Source organism: Mandrillus leucophaeus, unplaced genomic scaffold, assembly GCF_000951045.1.
Source record: "Mandrillus leucophaeus isolate KB7577 unplaced genomic scaffold, Mleu.le_1.0 Scaffold406, whole genome shotgun sequence".
In the NCBI taxonomy this organism is placed as follows: Eukaryota; Metazoa; Chordata; class Mammalia; order Primates; family Cercopithecidae; genus Mandrillus; species Mandrillus leucophaeus.
In genome coordinates this window covers 1,608,328-1,617,812 of record NW_012104321.1, presented here as the reverse complement: position 1 = coordinate 1,617,812, position 9,485 = coordinate 1,608,328, and the positions used below count along the sequence as shown (strand labels likewise).

Here is a 9,485-nt window from a genome sequence, read left to right as displayed (position 1 = left end):
GTCTTTCAACTTCAGCTTAGCTTCTGTGAGATGTGACAGCATCTTCCTAAAAAGTATATTTATTTGTTTAATCTAGCTCCAGTTGGTGTCTGTTACCACAATAAAATGAAACTTAACTAATACTTTAAGTCTACTTTTGTCAACTAATACCTTATGTATGCCTTAAGCATATATATTTTCACATTGTAAACATTAATATCTATTTACATTTCTCCTGCCTACCAACAAGTGTAGAACAAATATTTTTCTCTGAAAATTTGCAGTCAGATTAAAATGTTTGCATTAACCATAATGACACAAAATTTCAAGTATCCATTCAAAATTTCTAGTATCCATTCCAAAAATGTCTGATTTAATATTACAGTTTACCAAAATAATATTGCTGAGAGAATATATCCTTAATCTAAATATACAGAAGGTATTCTGTCAAAATATAATGAACTTAGTTTTAAATACATTCAAGTATTATATTTTAGGCAACTATATTCCTAGAAAGCTCATTTCTACTGCTCAGTGTACCACATTAATGTTCAATAATTCAGTGCTCTAGCAATGTAAAAAGATAGTTGCTAAAGAACAAAATATTGTAAATATCAGCTCAGCATTTTAAATATTGTTACATGTCTAAAACAGAGCTTTTCAACAATATAGTTTCTCCAAAATGTTCATAATTTTTTCTTAAATGTACAATCTCTTGCCCTTTTACAACTGAGGAGTAATATCAGCTTCCATAGCGACACTTAGGCCATATCAAAATAGCATTTTACAAGTGAAGAATTAAGTTAGTGGTACCATATCTCATTTACTGTAACGAAAGCCATATATTGAAAAATTTGTCTTATTCTAGGATAAAGTAGCAGGTGTTTTTGTCCTTTGCTCCCTTGCAAGATTGTCAGTTTCCTTGGATCTTGGAACAAGAAACACATAATATTCAGTCTCAGGCTTATCATGGATACTCCATAAAGTTGAATGAAAACCTACCTCTCTGGGAGGCTAATGAAGAACAGATGTAGGCAAAAACAAGATGGTGACGTTAGGAGAGAACTCAAAAGCTAAAATAATATTAGTGGGAGTAGAGAGAATGAAAGAAAAATACCAGTTGTCAGCTTAAATGGAGTCGGTGGATATAACTGAACAGCTGATAAAGTAGAGAGGAAGGAAAAGGACGACTTGCAATCTCATTTTCTCTCTTTAAGTTACAGCTGTGATTTTAGTTGAAATAAAATGTGTTTCCCATTTTACAAAGAACATCAGACCTACAGGTTTTTAAAATCACACTGGAAGCAGTTACAAAGAGTATTTAGGTCTTAGGCAATATGACAATGAAAATTCACTATTACTCAAGTTTAACTAACAGCAGCGTGTTTGATTCTCTGCTAATCATTTCTTTCTTTTTGGTTTTGGTTGTTTTAACATAGGTTAACACTGGATTAAACTTCAAATTCTGGTAATCCTGAAGCTGAAATACAGCTCTTGGCTATACTTGTCCCATTTTACACAATTTTATCAATGACTGCAATTCCTGGAATTTGCAGTTGAAACGTTATCTTTTATCCTTTCCACCCCATTTTTGCTGTTCTTAGTTTTACTTTTTATGTGTACTAGCTAACTAGCTAGGGATGAAATAATAAGGATCTTTGGCACAACAAAGCTAGACAAAGTATTCTTTAAAGGTATTTTGCCCAAGCGATTAAGAATATGTGGAGAAGTATTTATCCATTTGGTACCTGCTGGTCAATTTACTTAGTGGTGCGATTATGGTTATTGCTTAATGGAGAACAACATGGTTCCAAAGGCACAGTTGCTATTTTACTCATTAAAAATTGGTTAGTTTGAATTTAATTATAAAATCTTTACTCGATTATCTATCACTCAATGTTTGGTCATAAAGTGCAGTCTTAAATCACCGTTTCTCCAAGCGGTTTCCTTGGACTCTCACAGCCAGGCAACACTGTGAGCTAAGAAAGCTTCCTTGGGTAGGCGAGTTGGTGAAACTGCTTATTGTATCACACTCTTGGAGACAAACAATGCTCATTAAAATGTTAATAGCTCTGAAAAATCCTGCAGTATAGAAGTTTCATTTATTCTTCAAATTTTTTATGTATCTGTTTAACTCCCCAGGAACTGGCATTTTATGCAATATATTTTGTGAAAATAAGGTTTTAGTCAGTTATTCTGAGATGATTCTAGTAATTATACAATATTATTCTTCTTTATATAGCTTCTTAACCTATTCTGGGTTACATCCACTTTAGAAGTGGATGAAGAATATAAATGTTTTTAGTTAGAAAAAGCTATATAGACATATGGACATTAAATTTTATACAAAATGCAAGAAGTTACATCTTATTTAAGGATACTTAAAATCCACCATTGGCTCTATTTTGAGAAAACTTGAACCTTTTGGTTCGCTTACAAATTTAGCTTCCTTTTAGGGACCGTTACCATAAGGTATATTTAGCTGTTGACAACTTAAATTTTGCAAAGTTTTTCTACTGCCTATTATTTAATGTGAATGTGCCTCTCACGTTTGTCATGGTCCTTTTGAATCACATTGTAAGTGAAAAGTTACAGATATTATCAAATAACCAAGAACGACGAAGCCAAGATTGCTTTACCCTGCTTGTTTGTATTCTAAAATAGAGTATTTAGAACACAAAATCTTAAATGCATTTCTTTAGTGGATGAAGTTCCAAGATATATTAGAATGTCCTTATTCTGTTTATATCACTGATATTTAAAAGTATAATATTGAGTCAGTTTAACAGTCTGTAAAACATTTCTTAGTGCTCTGTTGTAGCCAAAAGAAATGCAGATTATATTTAGTTTGTGTACAGTCTATTTCAAACATATGTATAGGAATGTAGTACTTTTAGCTTTTCTATTACTTTCCTTTTTCTTCCATGTAAGTTAGGATGGTGTAAATATATAAATAGATGTTGCTTTGCAATTTGATTTAAATCTTTGTGTCTATGTCCTAACTGAATCAAAAGCCTTTTTGGAAATTACCAAATTCTCTCCAAGATAATGTACAGAAAGATATTTCTGCATTGGTAATAAAAATTGAAACTTTATTTCAAATGTTTTTCATTTGATTTCTTTTGCATTAAGATCTTGTTGCTCAAAGTGTTTTTGAAAATTTTTTCTTCTTTATTTTTTGAGACAGAGTCTCACTCTGTCGCCCAGGCTGGAATACCGTGGCGTGATCTCAGCTCACTGCAACCTCCGCCTCTGGGGTTCAAGTGATTCTCCTGCCTCAGCCTCCTGAGTAGCTGGGATTACAGGCATGCACCACCACGCCCAGCTAATTTTTGTACTTTTAGTAGAGACGGGGTTTCACCATGTTGGTCAGGCTGGTCTCGAATTCCTGAGCTAATGGCTCACCCACCTTGGCCTCCCAAAGTGCTGGAATTACAGGAGTGAGCCACCGTGCCTGGCCTCCTCTTTTTTATAATAGTCACCATAGTAATATAAGGAATTACTACATTAAAAACCCAAACAGATATACTTATTTGACCTGAATATTTTTTAAAAAATATTAATATCACTTTAATTCTATTACATCTTGCTGTTAAGATTTTGACTTTTCTTACACCAGTGAAGATGAGAAAATGGAAATAAAGAATATTAGGTATTATTAAGAGTTAATATACTCATAGTAGATCTCATTTAATTTTTAAAACAAAGCAGAGTGAATGTTTTAATTTCCAATTTATATCTAATTTTCAGAGGCTAATATATTTCCTAGGGTCACGTAGCTAGAATATTGTAGAACTAAAACTTGAACCCAGAGATTCTGATTGAGAAAATAGCTATGTTTTTATTTTTTAATAATTTTGAAATAACTGGCGAGCAAGTGTCTGAGGAGAGGTTGTTAAAATAAGTAAGAATTTGCCTTTAGAGAAGCATATTCCTGAGGTTAAAAGCACAGTAAACTTCATAGGTGGGAACTAAACAATGAGAACACTTGGACACAGGGCGTGGAACATCACACACCGGGGCCTGTCGTGGAGTAGGGGAATGGGGAAGGGATAGCATTAGGAGATATACCTAATGTAAATGACGAGTTAACGGGTGCAGCACACCAACATGGCACAGGTATACATATGTAGCAAACCTGCACGTTGTGCACATGTACCCTAGAACTTAAAGTATAATTAAAAATAAAAATAAAAATGAATATAAATTTTAAAAACAGCACAGTAACTTGAATTAGTTTGGACAGTAAACAGAATTAGGTTTCTTCTTTTAACTTTCGTGTAGAACTCTTTCCTCTGTTTTATTTTGCTATCATCCATCTCCTAGGCTCTAGATCCATGGTATGTCTTATAGAAATATATTAACATAGCTTTTAATGCATTTTATACACACGCACACACACACACACACACACACACATACACTTTTATATCTTTTCTAAAGTAAATCCATTCCCTCACCTCAAATGTGAAAGACCTTAAGTGGTTGGCCTAGTTTGGAATCTTGTCTTTTGTATAGTTGCTGAGTTCACACCTGCTGCTTCTCCATCTGCTACAATTTTAGATCTGTAAGACCTTCTTGAAATATGTGGAAAATGTCAAACATACTCCCAAAAAAGTGCTGTCTTCTTTTAAGCTGATGGTGTCCTGAGATGACTGAGGGTTTTTTTTTTTTCCTAACGATTAGCACTCACCTCTTTTTTTTCTCTCTCTAGTGACCTACAGTCTCTTTATTTAAGGGATCAAGACAACTTGGCCATGGTTTAAAGAACAGAGAAATAACATTTCGAAAGTAAATGTCGTTGTACTTGATAGTAGTCACTTGAAAGGTCATCTATTCTATACTTGTAAGAAATTAATTGTATACCTGAATGATATAATAATTTTTAGCCATTAAAAAAGTTTAGTGAATGTACAAATGGGTTTCTTTTCATCTCAATCTTAATATATCTAGTATAACAAATTTTGTATTTAAGAATAACATCTAATAATGATGTTTGCACATTCATGCAGATATTTACTCTGACCAAGATTCTACTAGCCATTGTACTGTAAGGGCTCAAAAATGTAATCAGAAAAGAACTTAATGAAGTTACATTTGTATAGGTGTACTGGTGGTTCTTAACTTAAATATTAAGTTCTTATTTTTTGTGCTAAATATTTAGATATGGAATTTTGTGTTTGTTTTCTTATACATTTATATATATATATTTTTATTGTACTTTTCTTAGATTACTTAAAAAGTACCTTGTTTCCCACAGCAATAAGGAAGGTGCAGGGGTAATATAGTGGCTCAAAGCAGCAGGAATTAGTGAATCCTAAATTTGTTATATAAGAAAACTGCCCACATTTAAATGAGAGCATTATTATGCTTCCAGTGTATGCTGGGGTTTAGTGTTAATATTTTGTGTTCCTTTTATAGATATATTCTGGAATGTATCTAAAGGTTTAGGATGAAATTCACCAGTAATAGTTTTTGTAGCAGTAAAGAATTATTGGTCAAAGGTTTGTTTTGATTCTATCCAAAATGGCGAGGCGCCATGTAATTTTGGGTGTTCGCTTATTTATAAAATAAAGACATTGGACAGCTATAAAGTTATGTGACTCTTTGATCTTCAGACAACCTGCAGCTTCGGGGTTCCACTGGGGCAGGGCTTCTGTATCACTGGAAAGGGCTGATGGGGACAAAAGGAGGAGATGTGTCTTCTGGGAGAGCTGTCGGCACTAATGGTTTGCTAGACCCTGATAAATAGAACTGCTCAGACTGATTTTTCTTCCTACATCTCTGTTAGATCCTAAATCCTGATCTGATCTCACTCTAATTTTTTTTTGTACCTTTTAACAATCCAGGCTGTTTTGAACTGTACTCTCTTTGCTGTCCCTTGGGGAATCTCCCTATGGCAATCTCACTCACAACTCCTGTCTAAACTGAACAGTATGAACACATTCACCAAGAAGAAAATTAATTAGGTAGCCACAGGCAACAGAAATACGGTCACGATTCCACCTAGAAACCTAAACTTTTTCAAATGTATGCTTTGAGGATTTTCAGAATGCACAGTGCCAATCAATTTACTTCCTGGAATTTGTATGTTTGAGTGCTTTGATTTTTCCCTGAAAGAAAACAAAACAGAGAGTGAACTGAAATGTGCGAAATAGTTTAGAGAATGCAAGGCCCAAGTATCTGGCAAAATAGCATTTTTCATATTTCTGCTTCACCTTGGCCTCAGATATGTATGGAAACATTTGGTTCTAAACAGAATTCTCAACAGCAACACCAACCTTTCCTAAAAATGTAAAATTTCTCAAAGTCTCAAAGCATGGTAAGAGTGTTGCTTATTCTTTTGCCAAATGCCTGTGAGTCAAGGCTGAAATTTTGGGCTAGTTGATATGGTGATAAGGTATTTTAAGTAGAGCTTATTGTTAATCTCTTTAGGATGCTAGTCTTTTGGCCTATAGTCTGATTTTAGTCTTGCCAATTCACAGAAGATTCCAGAATCTCGCTGCTAAACCCCTGACTTGGGTAGAGGTGGTACTGTTTGCTGTCAGACTTCCCTGACCCTGCCTGGGTGAATAGCACTTGTTTCCCTATTCTCAGTGCTGCTTCTCCTGCATGCTTCTAGCTCCTTCTTGCTAGACCTTTAGCATACTGTCATTTGTTGCATGGTCTCCCTGTTGTTGTCTACATCTGGACTTCTTCCCAGCATTTCCTTCTTCCCATAGATGAGTAAATTGCGAAAGGTCTTTTCTCCTAACATGTCTTGTACTGAAAGCACCTGAGTCTTCTATACGTGAATATTGTGGGATGCCTTCACCGTTTGTACAGATTATTCCACTGGGCCTTTCTCCTAAAGAAAAGAAATGATTTTAATTCTGTCACTGGGTAGGCAGAGCTTGGAACTTTGGCTAGATGCTTCTAGAAACACAGAAGAACTGACAAACTGTACCTGTCTATTCTGCCCATCCTGTGCAGGGCCTGCACTAAAAGGGAAAACACCGTAGTTTATTCAGTACTCCATCACGAGGATGTCATGGGACTGCCACTATTTCTTCCTCGGAAAAGATACCAGTTGTGAATATGTCTTTGACTATAGGGAATTATGATTTGGAAGGCTGCCATTTGACTGTCATGTTTTTAAAAGAGCTGGTCGGTAGTAAGCTGCTATTTAATATTAAAATAGGAAAAAATAAATGCATAATAATAATAATGATCACAAACAATAACAATAACAAAATGGGTTCTTTCTACAGACATTGAAAACTATGTGATCTTTGTGTTGCTCTTATAGATTTGGCTACTAAGAAACTTAGATCTAAGAGTAGGATATAACTACATTATTCTGTACCGTATTCTCAGTAGTCTCATTTCCCCATTATACATGTAAATGATTTCTCACTTACAAAAAATTTAGCTTTATTTCATAGTCCAGTGCAATTTTTTGTTTGTTTGTTTTGTGGTTTGCATGTTTACTTTAAGCCAGATCTGAGTTTTTTGTGGGTAAGTGGAATACAAATAAAAAATGCATTCAGAAGTCAGAAAGATACAGATATCAAGTGTTTAAGATTAGCTATCAGCATTTTCATATTGAACACATTCCATAATTACACATGATGACTACAGATCAGTCTTTCCTGAACTGCTGCTGGGTGTATGTGGCAGCTGGATGGAATGGTTTGTCAGAAAAGATACTGCTCAAAAAAAAAGAAATTCAAGTCAATTACAGACTATCAATATGAGTTCTCATCTATAAAAGGGGACTATAATGTGGAAATCATTGTTATTCCAGAAAGAATTACTTCAAATGAACTGTTTCTAGCATGTTCAGAAATAATTGGCAAGAAAATCATGACTAAAACCTATACCTAACAGCCTGGAAGTAGGTCTGATCATCAAAAATCAACAGAGTGTAGCATTTGAATGTCTATTCTCACCATGGGCAGTGAAAACACAGTTACCGAAACTCCACAATATTGATTTACAGAGCTGTTCTTAAACATAACTTTGGATTGTGTTGGATTCCTTCTTAGAATGACACCAAGTATCCACCAGTGTTCACATCCAAACATTGCTGTGATAATCAGAGCTCAGAATCAGTTATTGACAATACATGATTTACAGTTCCTTCAGAGATATGTCTTCTTTTGCTTTAGACGAGATCAAGAAAATTGTAGGAAAGGTCTTTTTCTCAGCTGTTACCCTTTTGCCCATTGATCTAAGACAAATGGCCTAACCTAGCTAAAGGATGGCACAAACAGCTAAGGATGCCCAAGATGGATTTCCAAAGAAGTTTGCCAAAAAGACTTGCCAGATTTCTCATCATTCAACATGGACACTCCATCTTCAACAGCAGGAGTCAGTGCTGCCACATTACTAATGTTTGGCAGCCTCTCAAACTTGCTTTGACCATTTCCATAGAGATTTGGATGAGGCCTTACGCAACACATAGTACGTTCTAGTAGTACGTTCTAGAGGCTCATCTGTCCATATTTAGTCTTTGTTTGTTTTTTTACAAGAGTTGATTTTGTTAGGAAACATAGTATTGAACAATAATTTTCTGCTACTCTCAATTCCTAGGTTGTCGCAGTGTCCAGAAGGCAAAAGGACAAGTATGCACTGTCCTACTGACCTACTTTCCATGCTGCTGCACAGGAAAATCTGACAGAGGACAATAGCAAACATCTCACCAGCTCATGCGCTCTTTTTTGATCCTAATTCCAAGGGACTCACCAAAGACATGAAGAGAAAACAAACAATACTTTTCTTGGAAATACTGTAATTGCTGGTATATTTGTTGTTTCTGGCATAAGGTAGAAATTGCCCAGTAAACATTGCTTCCTTTTGGATCAAAAAGAACTTTAACTAAATAAATGCAAGAGGTGTGAGGGAAGATAATGGGAAATAAATGAGATTTGAGAATTATTGAATAGGTGGAATCGGTGGAGATTCAAGTGGTTATTTTTTTCTTTTGTAGTTGATAATACTCTGTTTTAGATCAGTGAGTTTTACTTATATATGCTTGTCCTTTTTTTTCTAGTTACCAGAACAATACTCAGTGAATTTATGAATATATGGTAAATATTAAACACATCCCACTTGGATGAGAAGATACATAAGTTGATGAGTATAGCTAAGTCTAAAGTTAGATGTGTTCCATAAACATAGTGTTTACGGAGTTGGTGCATATTCACCTCTCAGTAAGTTACACTTTCTTAATTTCTTTTTGGTGCTAGGTGATATTCTGCAAAGTACACATAAGTATAGTAACATTGGTCAGTAAACTAGTAAAATGCCCCCCTAGCTATTAGTAAATAGCCTCTGCCTTATGTCTCCAAAATATCTCTACCACTATCTTGATCTTGATTGCTATTTTATATTAAAAGAAGACATGTGAATGTATCTGAACACTTAAAAAATTTGTTATTTCTTTTTTACCTTTAAAAATACAGTGTGCTGTACTAGTACTACTACTAATAAATAGCATCATTGATTCATTGATCACTTACTAT

General features: G+C 34.6%; 1 long non-coding RNA gene across 1 annotated transcript in view; it reads left to right on the top strand.

The window, feature by feature from the left end:
* Window positions 1-8,890, top strand: part of LOC105548262 — a 34,087-nt gene extending 25,197 nt beyond the window's left edge. The window contains exon 2 of the long non-coding RNA XR_001007367.1: window positions 8,554-8,890. This is a non-coding gene — a long non-coding RNA (uncharacterized LOC105548262). The remainder of the gene's footprint in view (window positions 1-8,553) is intronic.
* Window positions 8,891-9,485: the final 595 nt, after the last annotated feature.